Source organism: Argopecten irradians, chromosome 3 (genome assembly GCF_041381155.1).
Source record: "Argopecten irradians isolate NY chromosome 3, Ai_NY, whole genome shotgun sequence".
NCBI classification, from domain to species: Eukaryota; Metazoa; Mollusca; class Bivalvia; order Pectinida; family Pectinidae; genus Argopecten; species Argopecten irradians.
Window position 1 is genome coordinate 16,809,286 of NC_091136.1, and position 23,068 is coordinate 16,832,353.

The window sequence follows — 23,068 nt, forward strand, 5'->3', positions numbered from 1 at the left end:
AAAAACGCAACCAAACTCTTTTTTTTTTCCAACTGTTAATTCCGCCATTTATCTCATTTAATCTTGAAGTTTCATGTCTAAAAATATTTTTCTCTTACTGCTTCTATAAAACAAATAAAAATAAAATAACATGGAACACGGTTTATTTTACTCAAGAAAGACCAAATATAGATATATTCCACCAGGGAATTAATACGAAATATCAAAATGATACAAAAAAAAAACAAAAAACAAAACAGTTGTATCCAACATTGTTAGATATATCACAGTATGCCTTATATAATAAAAAACAACTAATAAAAATATTTGGTGATTATTGTCTATTTTGTCGAGAATTTTTCACATAAATTAATGGATATCGTGACGTTGTATCAAGTCTGTTATTGTGTCATTCACATCTTAAGACATCAAATAACATTAATCATTTACATTATTCACGAAAATATGTTCATGTTTACACATATGTTCATTAACCAGTGCCCAGCAGAGGTCATCATCAAATACGGTATTCCAGTCAGTTTCAAATCCAGCGACAAAATGATCTACCAACTTCAAAACAAAAACGTCTACTTTGTTTACTTAGTTAAAAAGAAAAGAAATGATAAAGATTAGTTATATTAAACATATTGTATACAATGTCAATTGATAAACATATGTTCATTAACCAATGCACAGCAAAGGTACTATCACATATGCTGGTTCAATTGATATAAACACTTTGAGAGTATCACCCTTTAATTTATCTGTCAATGCTTAGACATACGTTCATAAACAACTGCACAGATAATTAGTAGTCATCACGCCTACCCGTCCAAAGACAGCTGAAGATCAATCTATTTCAATAATAAGATGCCCTACAAAACCAATCCTATGGTTAGTTTACAAATCAATACGTTAACAAAGTCAATTATTAGAATATATACTTTAAAGATAAGAATTGTATTCACCAATAACTGCATATCAGACATATATTATTTCTAATGTTATACAAGTCTACAGTCTATAAAATTGATCTTTAAAACATAAGAAATAGTGAAAAGAACAATGATAGTAAAAAACTGCCAACAACGCTAAGTTATGAAAACAAAACCAGGAAATGAGAAAATATTTCAGAAAAAAAGACCAATACAAAAATCACTTCTTAATGTGAAAATTAGTTAATTTCCAATAACTCTAATTAAAAAATATTCTGTTTTCGTTTAGCAAATACGAAATCTTACTTGTTACGTCCATTTTATACTTAAACGACTGATCAAAATCCAAACGTGTATGTAAACTTTTTCATTTCACATATAAATGGTGGTCTCTAATTTGCTGTATTTCACTTTCTAGATCAGTTAAATATATCCGTCAAACATGTCGTGAAATGAACAAGAATGTTTGACTGGAGTATTGTCATTAATAGGTAACCAAATCTTCTCAATACTAGGATTAATCAAAATAATAGATACATATCATAACACATTAAAACGAATTATAAGAAACTCGTGTAATAAGTCTAATACTGAGGGAAGACCCTGATAAAATTAAACATGATTGCAAACCATTTACGTGATAGCAGACCTTTTATAAGCACTGAAATTATGTGATATTTAAAAATAAGTCACTGTAACGCAAATTTATCTATTTTAATGATTATTTTCATCGACACACTGTTCTCAAACGGGCCGAACGTTAATCAAATGCTTTATGCTGATGTATGCCGATAACCAACTGTTCATTTGGTGAGAAACATAGTTTCGACGCTGTTCTTTACATTGGTTTAGACACTGTTCTTTACATTAATTTGCAGTGCACGAAAAGGCCGTAGTCATATTTGAAGAGTTAAAACATCAAACACACATTATATATATACGCACATTTAGAGAGAGATTTACAATAATGTTTAAAGGCTATCAAACCTTTATATAATATAACATACCTGACATTATATGTTGTTATAACTTTTTAAACATGAAAAGTATAACAAGAAAACCTTTTATTGTTTTCACAACTGTACTACAATCACTTTTTAGAAGTTGGGTCAAAAGGAGACGGTTCTTTGCAGGCAAGTTCTCATATTCTACAATTACATATCTGCCTACATCTTTTTCATCTTTTATTCTTTTATGTTTATTATTCATTATAGTCGGCTCCGAAAATTGTCCAAAAATTAATAAATCGAAAATATAAAATAGTTTAGCTATGGAATATAGAATAGATATACACATAAATTATATCACAGTTTTATAAAGGTAGCATCGTCTGTAGGGGGCTGTCTTATCCCTAGATATCTGAAAAAAAAAGAATATTAAATAAAAACTTTTGCATTCCATCAGTTAACAAAGAAGTAAACAATATACTAAATCTTTAAAAAACAAACCTATCGATTTATTGCTTATTATATAAAACCAGTTAATTTATCAGATTTGTTTTATATTTTTAATCGCAGCAACTTACATTAAGCCTATAACCGGATTATGCAAAGAAGTGGTAGAATGTAAATTTTGGGTCAGGTCAAATAAATGTAAACGAGGTAAAGAAAACAATTCATAGGATAGAAAGGCCTTTCATTTCTAAGAATAGTGAATATTTACGACGTATAAGTCCATTGGGTATAATCAATCATTCGACAGCGCAGGAATCATTTTACTAAACGATGATAGTCAAACATTTACGAAAAATGTAAAGTAATAGCACAGCTCAAACATTAATATAAAAAGTTATTACCTTTTCTTATCGTTTCGTTTTTTCATGTCAAAGATGTGAAGCTATAAGAAAAGCTATGTATTTTTTTTTCAGTAACATAAATCATACCTTAGTAGAAGCATTGGGTGATATTTAGCTGTGGAATCAGGTCGTTGAACCAATTCTCTTTCGAGGTCACGGCATCATATATATCCCCAAAGGTACAGTCGAATTTACCACTCATTGTTATGTTGTTCGCACATTCGAATAAATGGTGCCCGATGCTAGAATGAAACAATGATTTCAATCAGTATTACAGCATTATCTAACCTCAAAGGCTAAAAACGTTGAGGACGACTTATCACCAGACGCAACGACTAAAATATCATAGGGCCTACAGGAAAGTAACAATACAGACCATTACAATGAATTAGTTATGGATCATCAGACTTATATTAACATGATCTCCGAATATACTGTTTTGGTCGCATTTTATTCCAAATAATTCATCAGAATAATGGTATTTGGAAATAAAATACATGTCAAGAATTAATAAACAAATATATAGATAAATAGAAAATCTACTGCCCTGAAAGAAGATATGGACATTCATTTAGGTTAACTTTATTGATAATATCAGTAAAGAGGTGCATTCCTAGTGTCATGTTAATTGATTATGATATAAAATTAGTTATGAAATATTAATAATAATAAGGTCACGTATATATACCTTTGCTGCCCTTTAAATGGTGTTTATACAAGTTTATACCAAAGAAGAAAGTTCAATGTATTTTTGGAATTCATTTGCATTCATTTTATTTCTTTTTGTGTAAAAAAAAACAAAAAACAAAACAACAAGAGGCCCAGATGGCATGTATCGCTCACCTTTTTTTTTTTACTAATTACTAAAAACCCTCAATCAGAAATAGCAAAAAAAATAACCCTACCTTTTGTTTAATTTTAAATGCAAACCATATAACGATGCTATCAATATCATATGACTACGAGTGTTAGCCAGTGCTGTCAGTCAAAGTGTCAGAGAAGAAGTTGTTTACCACCCCATCATTTGTACAAGTTTGAATCCCCACCCTATAAGGATGCTACCATTGCATTACGATGCTATCCTATTCTTAGTTTCAGAGAAGTCGTTAATATGGAAATAGCCAAAATTGTCTCTTTTGGCCCCGTTCCTCAGGGTACCGGGAGTGGAGGGTGGAGGGTTGGGGTTGGTGGGGAAGGGTTAACCCCTTCACTTGTGCAATTTTGAATCCCCACCATGGAAGGAGGCTACCATTGAATTATAAAAGCTATCCCATGCTCATTTTAGAGTTTCAGAGAAGGGTCGTTTATGTGAAAATAGTAAATTTTGGCCCCGCCCCTCAGGCCCCTGGGGAAGGGGTGTCAGCCCAACCATTTGCATAATTTTCAGTCAGTAGACCATGAGGATACTATAAAATTTTTTTAAATTCACGCCAGCGGTTATGCTTAAGACGATTGTTGACTGACGGACGGACGACGGACGCCGAGCTATCGCATAAGCTCACCTTGGTTCTTCGGATCAGGTCAACTTAAAAGTATGATAAGCCCGCAACTCTATTTAATTTCAACTAAGGGTGGTCAAGAGAAACATTGCAGAAGAAATTTCCAAAAGGCACCTATAAATGGTGTTTATGAACATTTATAGCGTAATTGAATTATATTTATAAGATCTACGGGTCTCTATACCAGCCCATTTAATTAATACTAAATATTGAAATATTGAGACAAACATAATAGGCATATATTGGCTATTTACCTGCATCCAATGTACTGTTTATTAGTGTCGTATCCTAAAAGGATCGGCAAGAGCATTTCAATCATATCGGACTCAACAAGACATGCCGTCAACAGCCTTGGTGCCATTAGATCTGCATTTTCACAAATACTCAGTTCCTCCAAAAATCCTTGTTGTGTGCCTAAAATTTTAATATTACGACCTTATTTCAGTGACAGTTCTGCTTGATGAACCGTGTATAGAAAGACATTTGTGTTTGTACTGTTGCATTCTTGTTTCTGTTGTCAAAATGTCAAAACGTGCTTCAAAAGAAAAGTGAAAAAATGGCATTGCCTTTATCAAAACCCTTTACTTGTGATTATTTAAATGGCATCAAAGAGAATCAAATCACATTCAATATTAAAAGGAGAAAAAGAGACCTGAATATGTAATCATGACCATTGCTATAGTGATGCCTTCTTTGAATTTCTGTTGAATTTAAAGCAAAACCTTGTAAACATCGAATAACAACTAATTATTGATGGTTTTCAGTTATACCTTCACAGTAACCGAAAACTGAGGTAAGGTGACTTGTGTCGAAATCCACTGAAGCGGTGTAGAACAATAACGTGTCAAGCGCTGATTCTTTTAAACAGAGTTGAGTGTTCAGTAAGGCATGTAGATTTCCATTCCAACAAGACCAAGTCATACTGAGAAGTCTGAAATCACATAAAGTACAAATTGGTATTAGGCATGTCAAAACATTAATGTTTTGATAGACATTTATAATATATATACAGTTGTGTGACCGCACAACGTTACACGATGTGCGGTGTGCGCACGATGTATGCACGATGTGCGGTCTAGGCGGTAGAAACGGTGTCTGTCCGATAGTTATCGTGGTTGATATAAATTTAGGAATTCAATTTTATTGAGTAAACATGCGAAACGATGATGGGGTTTTATTGCCACTGTATTGAAGACAATTTGAATCTAAATATGATATATAAAGATATCCATTAAATAATAAATATGTATTTTGTTTTGTTTACTTGACAATTCAAGTACTTGAGTCTGCTAAACAATCTATTGTACCGGCTAATGAGGCCTTTACAATGTTTATAAATCGTTTAAAGCAGGACAGCGTTATTAATTATAACTATTGTCATATACGTATGCATGTAGCTACATTTATTCTAGCTAGATTTCAGTTTTACCAGAAATTAATATAGTCTAGTATAATATATACCGTAAATATGTTGTTTTACGAACGTTCATTCAGGTATTCATTTTCTATACTTAATTTATTAGACAAGTATGTATACTTGAGCCAGGATATTAGTTAAATCGAAGGTACAAGAGCTAGCTATATATATATATATATACTGTTGGTACAAGAGCTAGCTATATATATATATATACTGTTGGTAGGTTTGGGGTGGGGCTGAGTATAAGGGAGCCCAATGGGTATTGTTTCGAAGCATGTTTGAAATACACATATATACATGTACAAAAATGTACATGTATATATGTAGTATAAATTGAACTATTGATAAACCCTCTCCCTCTTCTGAAAAAAAGATAAATGAAATACAAACAAGATAAAAAGCAATGTGTACATATAATCTTCATTTTGAGAAAAAAACCCAATAATATAACAATTATTCCAGATTGAAAGAATAGGGCAATTTGATAATAAAGTAGCTATAAGTCTCTTATAATCGTTATCATTATTTGAAACAAAATCACACATGGGGTCAAGTAAACTTTGCTAAATTAATCAGGTTATACAGGTACAGAGGCGGCCACAACATGCTATCAATTGTATTGAATGCTATAACGGACCCCGTAGATTTAAAGAAAATAGGTATAATTACCTGTGACACCTGACTGATCATTATCTCAAGTAAAGCTCTCCTTTTTAGGTGTTGGGATGGAGAAAGAGGGAGAAAAGGGCCCTAGGCCTAATGACCATAACAATGGCCCTACATGTATATGTGCCTATAATTTACAGAACTGACAATACACTGAATAGATCAAAATTAAATATATATCAATCAAAATATATTTCAAATATTATGATAAAATGTTACATGTGAAGAAATCTCTCTTTTAACAGAAATTAACTATTGGATTTAGATATCACTAAAATGACAGTACAAGTAAATTAGACTCATCAACACGGTCCGTTTGTAGAATGATTTCGCAAATTTGATTGACCCGATCGTCCCAATCGCACAACTGTGCGGTGTGCGATCCGAACCGCACAGCTATCATGCGCACGCAGTTTTTGGTACGTTGTGCGGCCACACAACTGTAATATATAATGTAACGAGATATTCCGTTATTATAGAACGATGACTATACAGCATATTTCTTGGCATGTATTTAGGATACTGACAATCATAGTCAGGGATAATTTCAAATGGTACCAATGGATTTAGTATTCCTCAAAACATCATATCATTTTTGGTTAAATTATTAAGTTTCATCGTCGATACCATTCGAATAAAATTATATGAAAAGTATTAGTCTCCCTGATATATCAAACATAGCTTTATGTATTTTAGCAGCATGTGTTTGAAAGTCGGGCATAAATGTATGCATAATCAATGCTATGTTATTAGTAAGTTCCAAAATGCGTTAACCTCACTTCCTTTTTTTCAGACAAAGCAAAAAAATTATATCAGCTAACAATAGAACATTAGAAGAAAGACCGTCGCCGATATAACTGGTATACAAAAGATAACCCTTAGATGTTTTGAAGTAGATTTGGATCCATCTAAAACACCCTCCGTCTACTATTCTATTTTTAGATACCGAACAATTCCAATATGGTTTTGACCCTGAAAACCTCTAAATCCAATCGTATTTTATAACAGACGATTTACAAAACAGGAGACACGGCGCCTATATTTGATTTCACAGGAAAAAATGAAACTCCTATTGAACATCTATACTATGTGGGAGGGAGCACAGGCGTACGCATATTTGTTTGAATAAAATTTCATTATAGATTTCTTGGTAGTATTTTATAAATTCAAGGCTGGCAACGCGGTCATCTATGTGTATATTTCACTTAACTTATCTTTCAATGCCAACACTTATACAAAACTGGAGAAATCCAAGAAAACTTCTTCAAAGTCTGCCGGTTTTTCAAATTTCTAGCTAGCCTGGTCCAAACTCTTATTAGCATACGGGTTTTAAAGGTAATATGTTAACAAAATAACATGTTGTCATGGGGGTCATCTCGGCATCAATACCATGATGCGTCGCTAAAGGATGGTACATGTAGGTCCAGTATAGACAAATTTTAATTAATAGTTTTCATATGTACTACTGATATACCCAACTGCATTTATAGTCATATTTATATCATAAAGTTGTTTAGGAGCAGCTATGGTACTGTGAAATATCATTATAATGGTCCCAGTTTATTAGTAAAGCAGACGAAACATTGTACACTATGTATAGTGTTAAGCCATATAAATTTTCAAGCAACGTTCGATAAAAAAGTATAATGGTAGGTATATATATGTATGTGTTATGTGTTCGAAGGTGATATTAATAATGCGTCAAGTACCTGTGTTATGCCTAGTCCAAATGCATAAAATGTGGATCTCGCGGTGCATACGGCTTACGCTCTAAATTTTGATATTATTGTTACAAAACATGATCTACGGCGGTTGTGTCAGAAAAAATATCCGTCTATTCTGTGAACAGACAGTATGATCAGAAACATATATAAAAAGGATCTTTACATAGATCTGTTAATACATATATTGTTTTGAAGACTGGTGCAAGGCTTCATAAACACACAAAACAGTATCGATCAAATACAAAATGTAGTTGTATAACGTTTGTTTGTTTTTCCCTTGCATTTCATTCTCAACTTTTATTTCTGAGAAACAACTGAAAAGGCAGCTTTCAAAGTAATCAATTTATTGAAATAGACGTGTATATTACAAAAAAAGCATATAACACGGATGTAAACTTTGATTAATGTACATTCACTATGTCAGGATATCTTTCAACACAGCCTACAAATACTTTTTAAAAAAATGTTGAGAGTGTAAACCACCCATCTTGAGGGCAACAAACCCGACAGACACCGCATGTTACGTTCGCAACGTAAACTATTGACAGTATGCAGTGAAATATGGGACTTCATGTGTATATATGAAATAGTACGTCAATAACTACCCTCATTGAAAAACAACACATCAAAATTGTCTACATGTACATGTAATGTAGTTATACATCGGGATCCATGTCTCAGTTGTCTATTTCTAACAGATTCCGTCGAAAAAGTATGGCAACAAGCCCCCCACGATCGCACTTCATTTTGCAACTATATGAACTTCACTGCCGTTGAACCATATCTGTGAAAGACGAAAGTTCTATACTACTGAAGTGACGCAACAAGATAGTCGGGTACCACTCACCCTCATGGCAAGAGATGTATATTCTTGATAACTCCTAGTATAATGGGACTGTCACAACCAGTGAATTTGGCCAGGTCAATCTATTTTACCTGTATTTTTTAGGGGAGAGAGACTACGCAAAACATAGCAGTACCAGCCACCTGTAATCATCATTGACCGGTTAGCTGAGCTGTGAATGAATGGCTAGTCAGCTTAACCGATCTATATATCATCAATAATGCGTCTGTATCTACTTAAAACAAAGATTTTTTTCCTCAAATTGCATCAACATTCACTTGAATAAAGTACTATTATGTCTTTATTTTTGATATCTTAATAACAAATCGTCATATTCCTAGTAAAATCCACATGAAACTCCTTAAGAAAAATGTGTACCATGACATCTCGTACACGCGAATTAAATATGCGAAATGGAAAAATGTGTATATGAACAAGAGGCCCATGGGCCTTAATAGTCACCTGAGTTTGAATATATATTGAAACAAATTAAAAACATAATAACACTATATACTGGACCTTGAAGTTGGTCAGTGATTTTATTAATTTGACTTTTAGTCTATGAAGAGTATTTGCTTCCATCAAACCTGAAAACTTAGAAGAGTTTTTAAATTTTTTTTTGTCATTTTGACCCTGTTTGGTCCCGCCGTTCTGGTCCCCCAGGGGGTCAGCGAGGACCGATATGGATGTTAAAATGCTGTTTTTCAGACTAATAATTCTAATCAAGTTTAACTCATTTCCTATGAAAATGGAGCAAATAATGTTCATTTATATGTTTTTCCAGGGGGTAACGTGAGAACCCAGGGTCATATAATTCACAATATTTATAAAAAAAACACATGAAAAACTTTCCTATTATAAAGAGTATTTGATTCTATCATTTCCAGAATTTGAGAAGATTTTTGAAGTTTTAGACTATTTGATCCTTTTTAGCCCCGCCACTCTGCCCCGCTGGGGGGTCTTCCAGGACCAATTATATATATGATCTCGATATTAAAATGCTATCTCAGGCTAATAATTCTAACCAAATTTGACTCTTTATATCTATGAAAATTGAGTAAAAAATCCTCATAAATGTGTTTTTCCAATATAAACTGCAGTAAACTTGACCTTCTCCCCAGGGGGAAATGTGAGGCCCCAGAGTCATATAATTCACAGTTTTTATAAAACACCTTAAGACCTTTTCATCTATAAAGAGTATTTGATTCTACCATTTCCAGAATTTCCGAAAAAGATTTTTGATGTTTTAGCCTATTTGACCTTTTTTGGTCTCTCCCCTCTGCCCCCAGGGGGCGGCCAGGACCAATATCGATATGGTGTTAAAATGCTATCTCAGGCTTATTATGCTAAATGACTCATTTCCTATGAAAATTGAGCAAAAAAGCTCATAAATGTTTTTTCCTTATATAAACTATAGTAAACTTGACCCCCTCCCATGGGGGAAACAATAGACCCCAAGGTCATATAACTCACAATTTTTGTTAAGGACTATCTATGAAAAGTATTTGATTCTACTATTTCCAGAATTTCAGAAGAAGATTTTTGAAACCATTTGACCGATTTTGACCCCGCCCCTAAGGCCCCTGGTGGTCAGTCATAGAAAATTTGTTAATAGGATTTAGTGGCCATCTCATACTGATAATTTTGACATTTGATTCATTTTGTATTACAAATGACCAAATAATGCTCAAAAATTTAACACCCTCCCCAGGGGAAAACGGGAGACCCCAGGGTCATATAGTTCACAACTTTTGTAACAGACCATTCTATCTATGAAGAGTATTTGATTCTACCATATCTGTGAGTAGAGAAGAAGATTTTTCAAATTTTTAGTCAGTTTCATCCTTTTTGGCCCCTCCCACAGCCATCTTGGGGTGGGGACCATATAATTCACAATTTTGATTGGTCTTATGCCTTAGATGGTTTATGCAAAATTTCATTGAAATTGCTTCAGCAGTTCTGGAGAAGAAGTCGAAAATGTAAAATGTTTACGGACACACGACACACGACGCATGATGACGGACAAAAGGCAATTAGAAAAGGTAACTTAAGACTTCGTCTCAGGTGACTTAAAATGTGTAACGTGACAAATAATATGCATGCATTTTTCTATAAACCAGTTTTATAGATATACATGATACAGTAATGAAGATATACTGTTTATCTTTTTTGCAACTGGCACTTATTACGTTTATTGAAACTCAAACTTTAAGCTATCGATCAATGATTCAATTTTGCTTGTATTATTAAAGTTATATGTGCCGTTTTTTTCATACTCACGAATCAAGATAAGCTTTTGATATGTTATTCATCATCAAAAGTTTTTAACATTTTGAAAATTACAGTACTTTCAATGCATTTGTTTTAATTTCACAACTATAAATAAGAGCAGAAAATGATTTTTTGCAGTACTGCCAAAAACCATTATATGTACATCTATAGTAAAGCGAAATGAGTACCTACGGTCAGACCATGAAGCCAAATCGTGGTCTACAATTTCATTTCACATTTTTACAATGTTATCAGTAATTATAAAGTGATTTCTGCAGGAAACTTTCCATCTAAATATACATATTATAAAGGCATAAAAAACAACAATTTTTCCAGTACATAATTTCTGTGTTGTAACTAAAGTTTATAAGGCATCTGAAGCCATTTTACAAATTTTCACGGCTTAATTAATCAAACCTTATGATTTTCAATAGATTAACGAAGAAAAATCAACATGCCAAAATTTTCGCCCAGTTACGGCACATATAACTTTAAAGCATTTTCATTGGCTTAACAATTAACTTTAACAGCCAATAATTAAAAAATACTGTCGTCGTCTGTAACGTCGGTTCTGATTGAGACAAAGGCGTAATGATTTCATAAAAAAAGAGTTCCGAAATGAATTTTGAATTCTTCATGGATTATCTTCAGTAAATTGTATGTTATGGAGATACATACAAAAATCTGAGTGTATACTCAAGATTTTTTGGTTATATCTCCATAACGATAAAAATATATTCAAATCAATCCTTCATTATGTTATTATGTCGGAAGCTCAAGTTTAGAATGATCAATAATCAATATTGATCAACACTTTTATTTTAAAAGCTTATATTTCATGCACACATATTTAGGAAAAGTGTATTAGGGATCAACCAACTAAATAAAAAAAGACCTTCGAAATGGCCCCTGTGTATACAAGATTGAGCCCAGGATAGAATTTTAGCCCGGCCGCTGATTGGCTGGCTAATTATGAATTTCTAAAGTAAAAATGTTTTCTGACAGGTAATTATTCCTAGATAACCATGATATGAATTTGGAAATAAATATTGAAATTTAGGTTCAAAATATCAACTTTGATAATGAATAGGTAAAAGCATTAGGATTTCAGGACTTTTTAGTGCAAAATACGCCTGATTTCAATAAAGCTACCCTGGTTGGAGTTTGAGCAGAAGGACCCAAACTTTTTTTTCTATTTAGTGTTATATGAGAACCTAGACTTTAATTATAGAACACAACAGCTAACTAATATTCCTTTGTTTTAATAATACAGTACAAAACTTTAACAAAGTTTAACACTGTGGTCTATGTAAAATCATTTAGTTGGTTGCTCTCTATAGCGAACGCAACCGGAAGTATAAGAGTCAGTCACTGGAGCCGAGTGAGTCCATAGATACAAAGGTGAGTCGCCAAGTTTTAGAATAATACGTGTCACTGTGACTATGCATGCAGTTTATTTAGAATTGGCCAGTAAGTTAATGGTACATATAACGTAGATTCAGGTAATTAGCACGGCTATAAACGTGTGACATGTGCGTTTAACATCAGATGGGTTCGATCACATGGGTGCGCGGTGCATGGTCTCCTCAGTTGTCAGAATTTAGTTCACGGAACTGTATGCATGTTTTTAGGAATTAGCGGTCAAATCAAGAAATTGGGAGGAGAGGGGGGGGGGGGCAGTCGTCTCTGCCATATTGGAGTGCCGAAAGCCATAAAGATATAAAACTTATACGTTACAGCTTATACATTTGAAATTGGTAACATTAAGGGGAGACAATTACATTGTATTACATAATGTCTAGTTTGGGGTGTGGTATTTATACCTGCCAGGTATAATTGGTGGGAGGGGGGGGGGGGGTGGGGGGGGGGTTGTTCATCTCAGGTAAGCCAATTTAACTAATTGTACTGATTAATTGTAATATTAGGGCTAATAAGTTTATTAAAAGTATGAATTTTATGTTATAATGATGAAAAATACCATTTTGTGAATATTTTTTCTGTTAATGAAACATATTAATGGTGTTTCAGGGTCATTCAAGATTTCCGGAAATATATGTTGGTTGCACAGATTCCAGTCACGGACAAAGACATGCATCTTTTGTGCTCATTACAGGTTTGATCTTTGTTTAATTTGTTTATTTTAAACAGAAAGGCTCTGGAACCATGTTCCTGGTAAATTTGAATATGTAAAAGGTATGGTATATCTGGATTTCTTCCAAAATCTTGACATTTTCTATATTATAGGGGTACCTGATTATGTAATGGATTATCTCCCTTTGGCTTGGGACTTTTCCTATTTTTTCATTATATTCATAAAGTTTAATGATGTAACCAATAATTAACTTAAACAACATTAATACTATTTCAATATTTAATACATAATTTGCAATTAATCAACACAGTGTGTAAGTTCAATATTTCATGTTTTCAGAACTACTCCGCGGGTGACTGTCCGAAGGTGAAGCCCTGTCCTGGACAAACCACTTGACCGATTAAGTTCATATTACAGATTTGACATACAGCCGAAATACACTTTACATCATAGGTGAGTATTGGAATTTTAATTTCTGCTATAGGGATCAACCAACTAAATAGAAAAAAGACCTTCGAAATGGCCCCTGTGTATACAAGATTGAGCCCAGGATAGAATTTTAGCCCGGCCGCTGATTGGCTGGCTAATTATGAATTTCAAAAGTAAAAATGTTTTCTGACAGGTAATTATTCCTAGATAACCATGATATGAATTTGGAAATTCATATTGAGATTTAGGTTCAAAATATCAACTTTGATAATGAATAGGTAAAAGCATTAGGATTTCAGGACTTTTTAGTGCAAAATACGCCTGATTTCAATAAAGCTACCCTGGTTGGAGTTTGAGCAGAAGGACCCAAACTTTTTTTTCTATTTAGTGTTATATGAGAACCTAGACTTTAATTATAGAACACAACAGCTAACTAATATTCCTTTGTTTTAATAATACAGTACAAAACTTTAACAAAGTTTAACACTGTGGTCTATGTAAAATCATTTAGTTGGTTGCTCTCTATTATAGAAGCAGCGTAGGCCTTCGGAGGTTATGGAAAAATGTGTCAATATGATTTGTCATGGCACACATTTTTCATGTACACATTTTTCTAATTCGCGTGTACAAGGTTCATGGTACACATTTTTCAGGTACACCTTTTTCTAAAATATGTGTACCAGGTGACGGCCGCTGTCGGCCAACGTATACGTAGCGAACCGCCATGTCCCGGCTGCAGGCCGTGTGCAAAAAGTCAAAACACATTACTCATTGTGACAATTTGAATTAACTAGATTCTAATCTTTACAAATATGTCTAATAACTATTCATGTGTATTATCTCAAACATTGACATGTGTACAAGTATGGCGATTTATTGGGAATGTTTTGCATTGAATTATCACATTTATACCCAAGTTTTTACGGTAAGACAGTTGAGATTTTATCTAAGTTAAACTGTCATTCATAGATATTCCAATAAGAAACACATGTATACACCAAATTGTATCATCTAAACCCATGTGCCCTTCAAGTCATATTTGGCCTTGCCCATCTTGTAAACGAACCATTCAATGAAAAACGTTTTGATTCTCGACGCTGCGGAGTACGTGTCTTTGATCATGCACTATTGATACCTGTCGTAATTGTCTTACACTTTCGGCGTTCACAGATAGGGTTCAATGGCAGTAAACCCCTTATGATAATGAGATTTTGGACCAGGACAGCTAGTAGTTTGGGAAATCGTCAGGATTTGATAATGTTTTCTCGGATTTCTCAAGTTGTGTATAAGTGTTGGCAATGAATGATACGTTTATTGAAAAATAAACATTTCCGATGTACGGTTGTGTATATTTTGTAACAAGTTAGTTGGAATATATGTGCATCTTAATCGCTCAAAGTGAAGTGGGGTGCCGTAGGCCATGTGGCCGAGTTGCCAATCCTTTACTATATTATAACCACAACACGCTGTCAGATTATCTTTTTTTCTGCAAATGCCCGTGGGAAGGAGGGGCATGTGTGTTCTTTGTTTTGTTTATAAATTTGTGACATCGGTCTTTGTTTCTTCTGAGAGCAAATGGAACCAAAACGACGGCCTTTACAGACAGGGCTCAAAGTTTGTGCACGCGGTAGATTTCTGTATGATTTCAACAGTTTTTACGCATATAAGTGCATATGTACTGCAACCTTACGTGTTCTAAAAATAATATCAATTGTCTCTAGTGTATGACGTTAGTCGTGACTCATTAACACAGTATTGTGCATGACCGGAAATTCACAAATTTCGAGCCCTCTCGAACGCAAGTCCCATACCATACAATTTCTGCTGCTATTACCGTGTATTCTTTCAAACGAAATGCACATTGGTTTAGGAAATTAAACAATTGTTAAACTTTAAGTCCTATAGGTACCCCAGCTACCGTCTCTGATTTTTTTAAGGGAAACGATCCCTTATTATGTTAACAACCCTTGAGAAACGAGAGAAAACAAAACCCAACCCGATGGAACAGATTGAAAATATTATACCGTTGAATGATAAGAGATTAAAGTATATACCGGTAGGTACTAGAACAACACGTAGACATAAGAATTAGTGCTTCCATAATATATAATTATAGCGCTAATATATAAATATATATCATCGGGCAAAGAAGTAATATCAACAGTGTGGACAAAATATTGTTGAATGTTTTGGCCGAATCAAGCGAAAAAAGGAACAAAGTCTATGATGTATTTAATACTCACCTACATGTTTCAGCATCGGCTCTTGCTAGTAAGTGTTTCGCTATTGAAGTATTGTTCGAAACGTCTATTAAATCGTGCAGTACCTTTTGCAAATACGTTAATTGCTGATATTCATGGGAACATTGCTCGAAAGTAGCAAATACAATTGCTTCATCTAGTTCTTGAAAGCAAACATTTCCGAGGGCTGCAAATAAAACATGATCAATACTTTTTCATGAATGATATGCAATTAAATACAATTAAAACGTTAGATTCATAAGCTTATGACTGGTCTTGTTGTAAAAGGATATGAAAGTTCTTGAAAGGAGGGTTCGGTTTGAATCAATAATAAACTATATGTTGTTGTGCCTATGATTTTCCCAATATGAATTTATTCTATACTATATATAGAATTTGAAATATGAGCATAAAAAAAAGATTTTATGAAAATGAAGATGAGATCAACACCAAACTCCATAAAAAAAAGAAAAAAATACATCTTTATAATACTTAAATATATTCACTAAGCAAAGAACCTGCTTCAATCCTTTTGACATTTTTCAAAACATATTTTAATATATTGGCCAAAGACAAATATAAGCAAATATAAGCAAAGAACTAACCTGCTTTAATCGCTTCTCGAACAACAATAGTAGAACCATATAACACGCTTGAAATGCTTAGTTTATCAACGGCATTTCTAAATTTTTCCTCGATCATTTGAGCAGTTACGTCAATTCCAGCCTTGACTTCAATCACCACAATATATAAAGAGCTGTTGTTGTTGTCTGTCTGACGTTTTCTTCTATTATTCCCACTACAAACAAATTATAGAGGATTAATGAATTTAAAACCAAAGAAAATCTGTTTTACAAATTCAAAAGACCACATGTTTTCGTCATTTTTAATGCAAATAAAGTGCTCGATGTATCTTATTCTGCCTATATACATATGAAATCGTATTGAATCCTGAATGGAAAGCATGGTGCTGTTGTGGTTATCCATCATTTAGCTGGAGAGATTAGGTTGTCTTTCCTTTGCCTAAATGGACACATATACAAAGAAAGAAGTATATATATGTCAAAGTTATAGAATGAAGACAAACTTTATATTTAAATACACGCCAAGGTCAAAAATATAGGTCATATTGTTTGGTTCTAGCAGGCGACACATCTGAGTATTGTCTGAGGAAGTGTTGTAATATCGTTTGAGAGAAAGGTATTCCCTTTCACTCGCCCAACTAAAAACCATACTGCTTATGAAATCAAAATTGTTGATAGCATGCATACAAATAGCATCCCCTTCAATACAAATTTATAATGGATATTTTCTTGAAATATTACAACGTATAACAGTTATATAACACGTCTTAATTTCGGATTGACGTCTTTATGACCGTAGTATTCAGATTAAGTTTTTCGGATGCGAAATGCTAAATTAATATTGTCAAAATCCTGATCAGAGATCTCTTTTAGTCATCACACAAACAACCGAGTACAATGTTATTCTGTAATAAAAACATTAACCGAAAAAAAAACCGCCAGGTGTAAGAAATTATCAAGTGTGCTAAATAATGTAATAACACTGTCTGTTCAGTTTTTACGAAAGATGTGTCAAAAATAGGAAAGATAGGGTAATTTTTTAAACAAAATTTAAACAAGATTATTAATGACACATATCATATACATGTGTTCCATGACAATATGTATATATTTCAATTACTTGATAAACAAGAATTCCGACAGTATTGTTGAGGCAATGCATGACCCCTCTTGGTCCTCAAAAGCTACGGCATTGAATTTAGCCTATTTGTAATAACAGAGACCTTTGTAGTTCCCCAAGCTGTGTGTCCTCATAAATTACCGTTGTATGAAGTTTCATGAAAATCTACCAATCCCTTCTAAGGTTATCATCTTTATCGAAACAATTTTTTTAAGTAACAGTGACCTTTCGGTGTTCGATACCTTAAATATATCTCAAGCTGTGTTACCTCATTGTATGATCTATCCGTTCTGAATTTATCATCTGGAAAGTAACATACGGAAATAAGGATAGAAAAATCAACACACAAAGAGACAGGCAGAGGAAGACTAACACTATATCCGGATTTCAATAGAGTGGACACACTGTTTCTGATGTAGAAATATAAATTTGATACAAAATATATTTCACTTACGTAATGGAAAGAACTTCAAAGTCGTTGAATTCCAGATCATATAACAGAGCACCGACCTAGAAGAGTTTCAAAAAGTGAAAAATCACGGCTGTTTATGAATATGTTACGAACATACATATTTCGCTTAACATACAATAAAAAACGTTTATTTTGAAAGTTTTAGAGTGATATACGTAGGTTATTATTATGTCAACATAAAATTCGTTTCACGTAGTTATGGCAGAAAAATATCATACTTATTAAACTCATCTGGTAGCTGTCTATTGTAAATTGACCTGTAAAAAGGCATATTTCAATATCGAATCACTGCTTTTTGTTAAACATAAAAAAATAATAGCAATACTTGCCCCGGATCGAAGAATGGTCTGTATATCCGCGTTTGGTGGAACCATAACGGAAAAAGTTATTTCAAAGGATTTTGAACCTAAAACAAACATAATATTTACTATTTGGCTGTTGTAAAATGCATTCGAATTTGTTTTATTCATTTGTTACGCATTACAAAAATAATTATTGACGAGGAAAATATGAGAGTGGTTCTGATATCGTTCTCTCTTTCATTTCAAATTACTTACAATAGTCTAGGCTTGTGTTCTTCCCTAACATCTCCTCTACTCTGTTTCCAAATACATCCCATACATTGTCGCAGACTTTACCGGCCCAGCTATACATGTTTCTGTCAATGCACTCCTTCTTCGCTAACACAGCCCTGTAAATAAGATTCATCTCCTTCAAACTTTCTTTTATAACACAAACAAGTGTTAAATTTTCAATAATATTCTTTTCCTGCGCAAGCATATTAAGTAAATCTGTCCTTACTGATAAAGTACTTTATCAAAACATGAGAAAGACCGAAACAACGGAAATGTTTTGTAAATATTCAATATTGAAATCGTTACGTACTTCGAATGCAAAAGTGTTCTAAATGTATTCTATATAACTATATAAAACCTTGCGGTTTAATAAAGTTATTTGAATCACTTACCCACATGCGTCATCAGGCAGCAGCGGTCCATGATATATAGGTGTAGATTCGTGGCAAATGTACTCGCCTAAGTATTCTATGTTATCACTGGTACAATTTCCAGGTTGTATAAAGTTTTTGTCTGGAATGACACTTCCATTCAGATGCCAATATATCATTTCCCCATCTCCATCCACTACAAGTAAGAAGGTTTAAACAACTTTGCTTGAAGTCACTCTAAAACAAGGAGCCGCAAAGCGTGGCCTTATCCCCCGCGCCCCGCAGTTGGAATAAATCCCAAATCCATACAAGCCATAGTAACAATTATCCAGGTATAATTTAAAACGTATGCGAGTATTGTAAAACTGTGAAACACGAATAACAGTAGGTAACAAATAAATACTGTAACTTGGTATTTTAACTGTTATTCCATGGTAACAGAAAAAATTCCAAAGATTGAAGGGAAAGGAAACAGTAACTTGGTATTTTTTGAGTAAGTTTCCATGGTAACGGAAAAAATTCCAAAATAGAAGGTGTGCAATAGCAGAAGGCACAACTAGGGTACTTGTCTGTTGTATACAGAAAGTTTCAAGGGGACGATTTCAACTGTTTTTTGAGTTATAGTCCGGAAATTGATCTCAGACGGACGGACGATCAGACGGAGCCCAAAACAATTTCCCCCACATAGGCGTTTCACGGGGGATAATTACAATATTCTAGTCTATTCATCGCTTGTTGTAAAAAGAGAAAAGTTTCAGTCAAAGTTAAAAAAGAATATATTCGTGACATAAAATGAATTACATGTAGCTAAATGAATAGATAATTATTTATTCAAATGACCATCAATGTCTACTGAGTTTTTTTTTAATCATGTACTTACAAACATTGCAAGAAGATACACTGTTTCCGCCAAAGACTCCTCTGAATATGGCCTCATTGCCTTTGATTGTGTTGAACATCACAATATCGTTAAAAGCTTCAGGGGGAAATGGTGACCAATTAAATGCAACTTTGGCGCAAAGTAAAGTGGCACGAAGGTGGCTGAAAGCATTTAAAATGTAATCTTCGTCAACGAAAGTTTCAGTTCATTTTCATTAGTGACAAGTCCGGCATAACATTTCAGTCAACTCAATTATCATTTTCAGATCCATCATGCTACAGTTCAGACTAATTCAATGACATGCAAGAATAACTGCACTTCTCAAACGATGTCATGGTGATCAATAAGATGATATATTACTTGGAAGTGCATTAATCATATGACAAAATGATCAGATATTTTTTTCTTAAAAAGAGAAAAGTAAAAATATAGGTCACAGTAACCTACGTGAACCACATTTCCAGTACTTCAAAATATAGAACAGTTTACTGAACTAGAGGACATGGTCCAAAATATAGGTCACGGTACCCTGTGTGTGGGTAACGATACTTAACACATATACCAGGTATGAAGTTCCAGTGTATTACCCAATAGAACATAGGGTACAGACAAGCGTTTTGTTCAATGCAGGTCAAAATTCAAAGTACATGTAACGGTTTCAAGGTTTGGTACAGGACAATAGCTTCCCGAAGATTGATTCATTACTAATGCAATTCTAGTGCCGTATAGTACTGAAGATAAAACCAAGTAATATAATGTACGTAAGTACGAACACACCGAGAGTTTGACACGACGCAAATCGTTAGTCTCTCAAGTTCTGGTAAGGGACAAAACAACTTACCTGCAATATAGTGTCGAATCAGTTGTATTCAAATAATTCACCGATGGACAAGTGTTGTTCAAATTCAGAATGACTGAGTCAATGTTAGAACAATTCAAATCTGGAACATACATATCTGTAAGAAATACAGGAAGCTTTAACAGTCAGTTGACTGGTAATACTGTATATAGTAGAACTGTAATACTCAGTAAGTTGTTTCCAGATTTAGCATGTTTGTTTCCTGTGAACTTGAATGTCGGTCAAGGTCATTAATTTGAAAAAAAAATGGTACCTCTTTATGCCAGTATACTGCAGGCCCAATATGACTACCATGGGCCTTCCCACGGCGAACGACGACAGACGAAGCACAATTACATAAAAAACTTGTATCACATATAATATGTGAAGAATTTAATTCTAGTATATCCCTATGAAAGAAACCATTAACATCAGAGCTTATACAATGTCAGAATAGTTGTGAAACATATATAACGTTTAAACTTGTATTAATTGCACAGCAGTGTAATTATCGGGCTTAAATGCTGAATAATCTACTATTATTATATTTTGAATAGAACAAAAATTGAAAACTACAAATATGTCTGTTAGACATGAAGTGATCGATGACTACTTTTTAAAACCTTAATTTCTAGTACAATATGCATCAATAAGGCCTTGCTCAGAGATATTTTGCACGTACAAAAATGTAACATATTTAATGAATAACCCGTACAGAGATACCCACAAGCCTGTATGAAATATCATCCTCGGCAACAGTTGTACATAGCACTATCGATCGCTCATTACCCCTGGGACTATTGCAAGGAGATGGTTTACGTCCTTGATGTATTGTAATATATACTTTCCTTTACTTCATCAGAACTTGAAATGTGAAATTACTTTGAACTTCGTTAATTGTTAATTTTATTGATATCGATATGAAAGGGTTGTTTTGCTGATAAAAATAGTCACCCATTACAGCACTGTCCAGTCTCTATAAGAACGTGGTGACTGTGTCGTACTTGAATGCCTTTGTGGGGTACATCAGATTTAGAGCTTAGACATCCAGACTGACATTGTATGTTTTTTTTATTATGTTTCTCTTACGTAAGGCTGGGTATTTTTAAAGATGTTTATTATGACCGCAGGAAATGCGGTCGGTATATGGTCATAAGTTAGAAAGCGATAGTGCAACGTAAACATAGGATCTAGGATGAAGTGAAATAAATTAAATATAATCTGCTAAATAACGCTGTAAATATCTTTTGCCAGTACTAAAATTCATCCGTTTCGTCACTTTTTCATTGACTATATGTAAATCTGATTTGCATTTTATCGTTCCCGAAGTTTCCAGAGCTGATCAGATTCTTAGAATGATACGCCGCTTTAAGTTTACACAAAACTCTGTCTAATGTCGCTGTTGTTCATTTATAGTAGAACATTGCTGACAGGTATCTCTTAGTATATGTTTTGAAGTATTGTTGTCATTAAATCACGGCGAAATCTTTTAAACCAGAAACATATATGAGAAGTATAAGACAGTGAATTCCAGTATCGCGTGCGCAGTTGGAATCTGCGCATAGCGAATGTAAACAGACTCCACACCCGACAAGAAAAACAATGGTGCAAGATTACGCTCGCACTTAAAACCGATGTATGAAGGTGACAATTATTCAATGCCAACTATTCCTATTAAATACTTGACAGCTTACATTAATATAGGTTGCATTTAGGGGGACTGTTGTCAAAGGGAGATAATATGCAAAGTATTAAAAGTAACAAACGCCTCAAGTGTGTAGAGTTGATACTACATATTACCAATTTGGAACAAATGGCTATTTGATGAATTACAATTTTATAATTAGTTAATATCATGTAGTAGGGATGTTGAAACAAACGTGATTGTAGTATTAGTATACGGTATTTGTAATAGGATGCACAACCGTTAACAGTGAAATGTTAATTCAGTGAAAATAAACATTTACATGAAACAGTCACTTTTAGAAATCAGAAATTTGTTCATTGGCCTTAAAATTTCCCGGACATGAGTTCGTATCAATACCGCAATATGATTTGTTCATACTATTAAGATTATATGAGATAGCGGACACTTATTCTATGTAAGTTTCACATTACAATTTTGATTTAGTGACCATGTGCAAGATATACATATACAATGTTCAAGATACCAGGTATACCTTGAATAAAACACAAGCTTATTCCTGGCATAATGCTGTCAAACCAGGCCGCCTTCTGTACCAAGGTTTTCATTACATCCTCTATGTTGAAGTGAAAGTATGGCGCAAACTTATTGTTCCTTGCAATGTGTTGTCCGCATTCAAATATATGATG

General features: G+C 33.6%; 1 long non-coding RNA gene across 1 annotated transcript; it reads left to right on the forward strand.

Moving 5' to 3' along the window:
• Positions 1 to 12,207: 12,207 nt before the first annotated feature.
• Positions 12,208 to 14,179, forward strand: LOC138319941 (uncharacterized). Its single transcript, XR_011208052.1, has 3 exons — positions 12,208 to 12,534; positions 13,162 to 13,246; positions 13,565 to 14,179. It is a non-coding gene; the product is annotated as an uncharacterized lncRNA (long non-coding RNA).
• Positions 14,180 to 23,068: the final 8,889 nt, after the last annotated feature.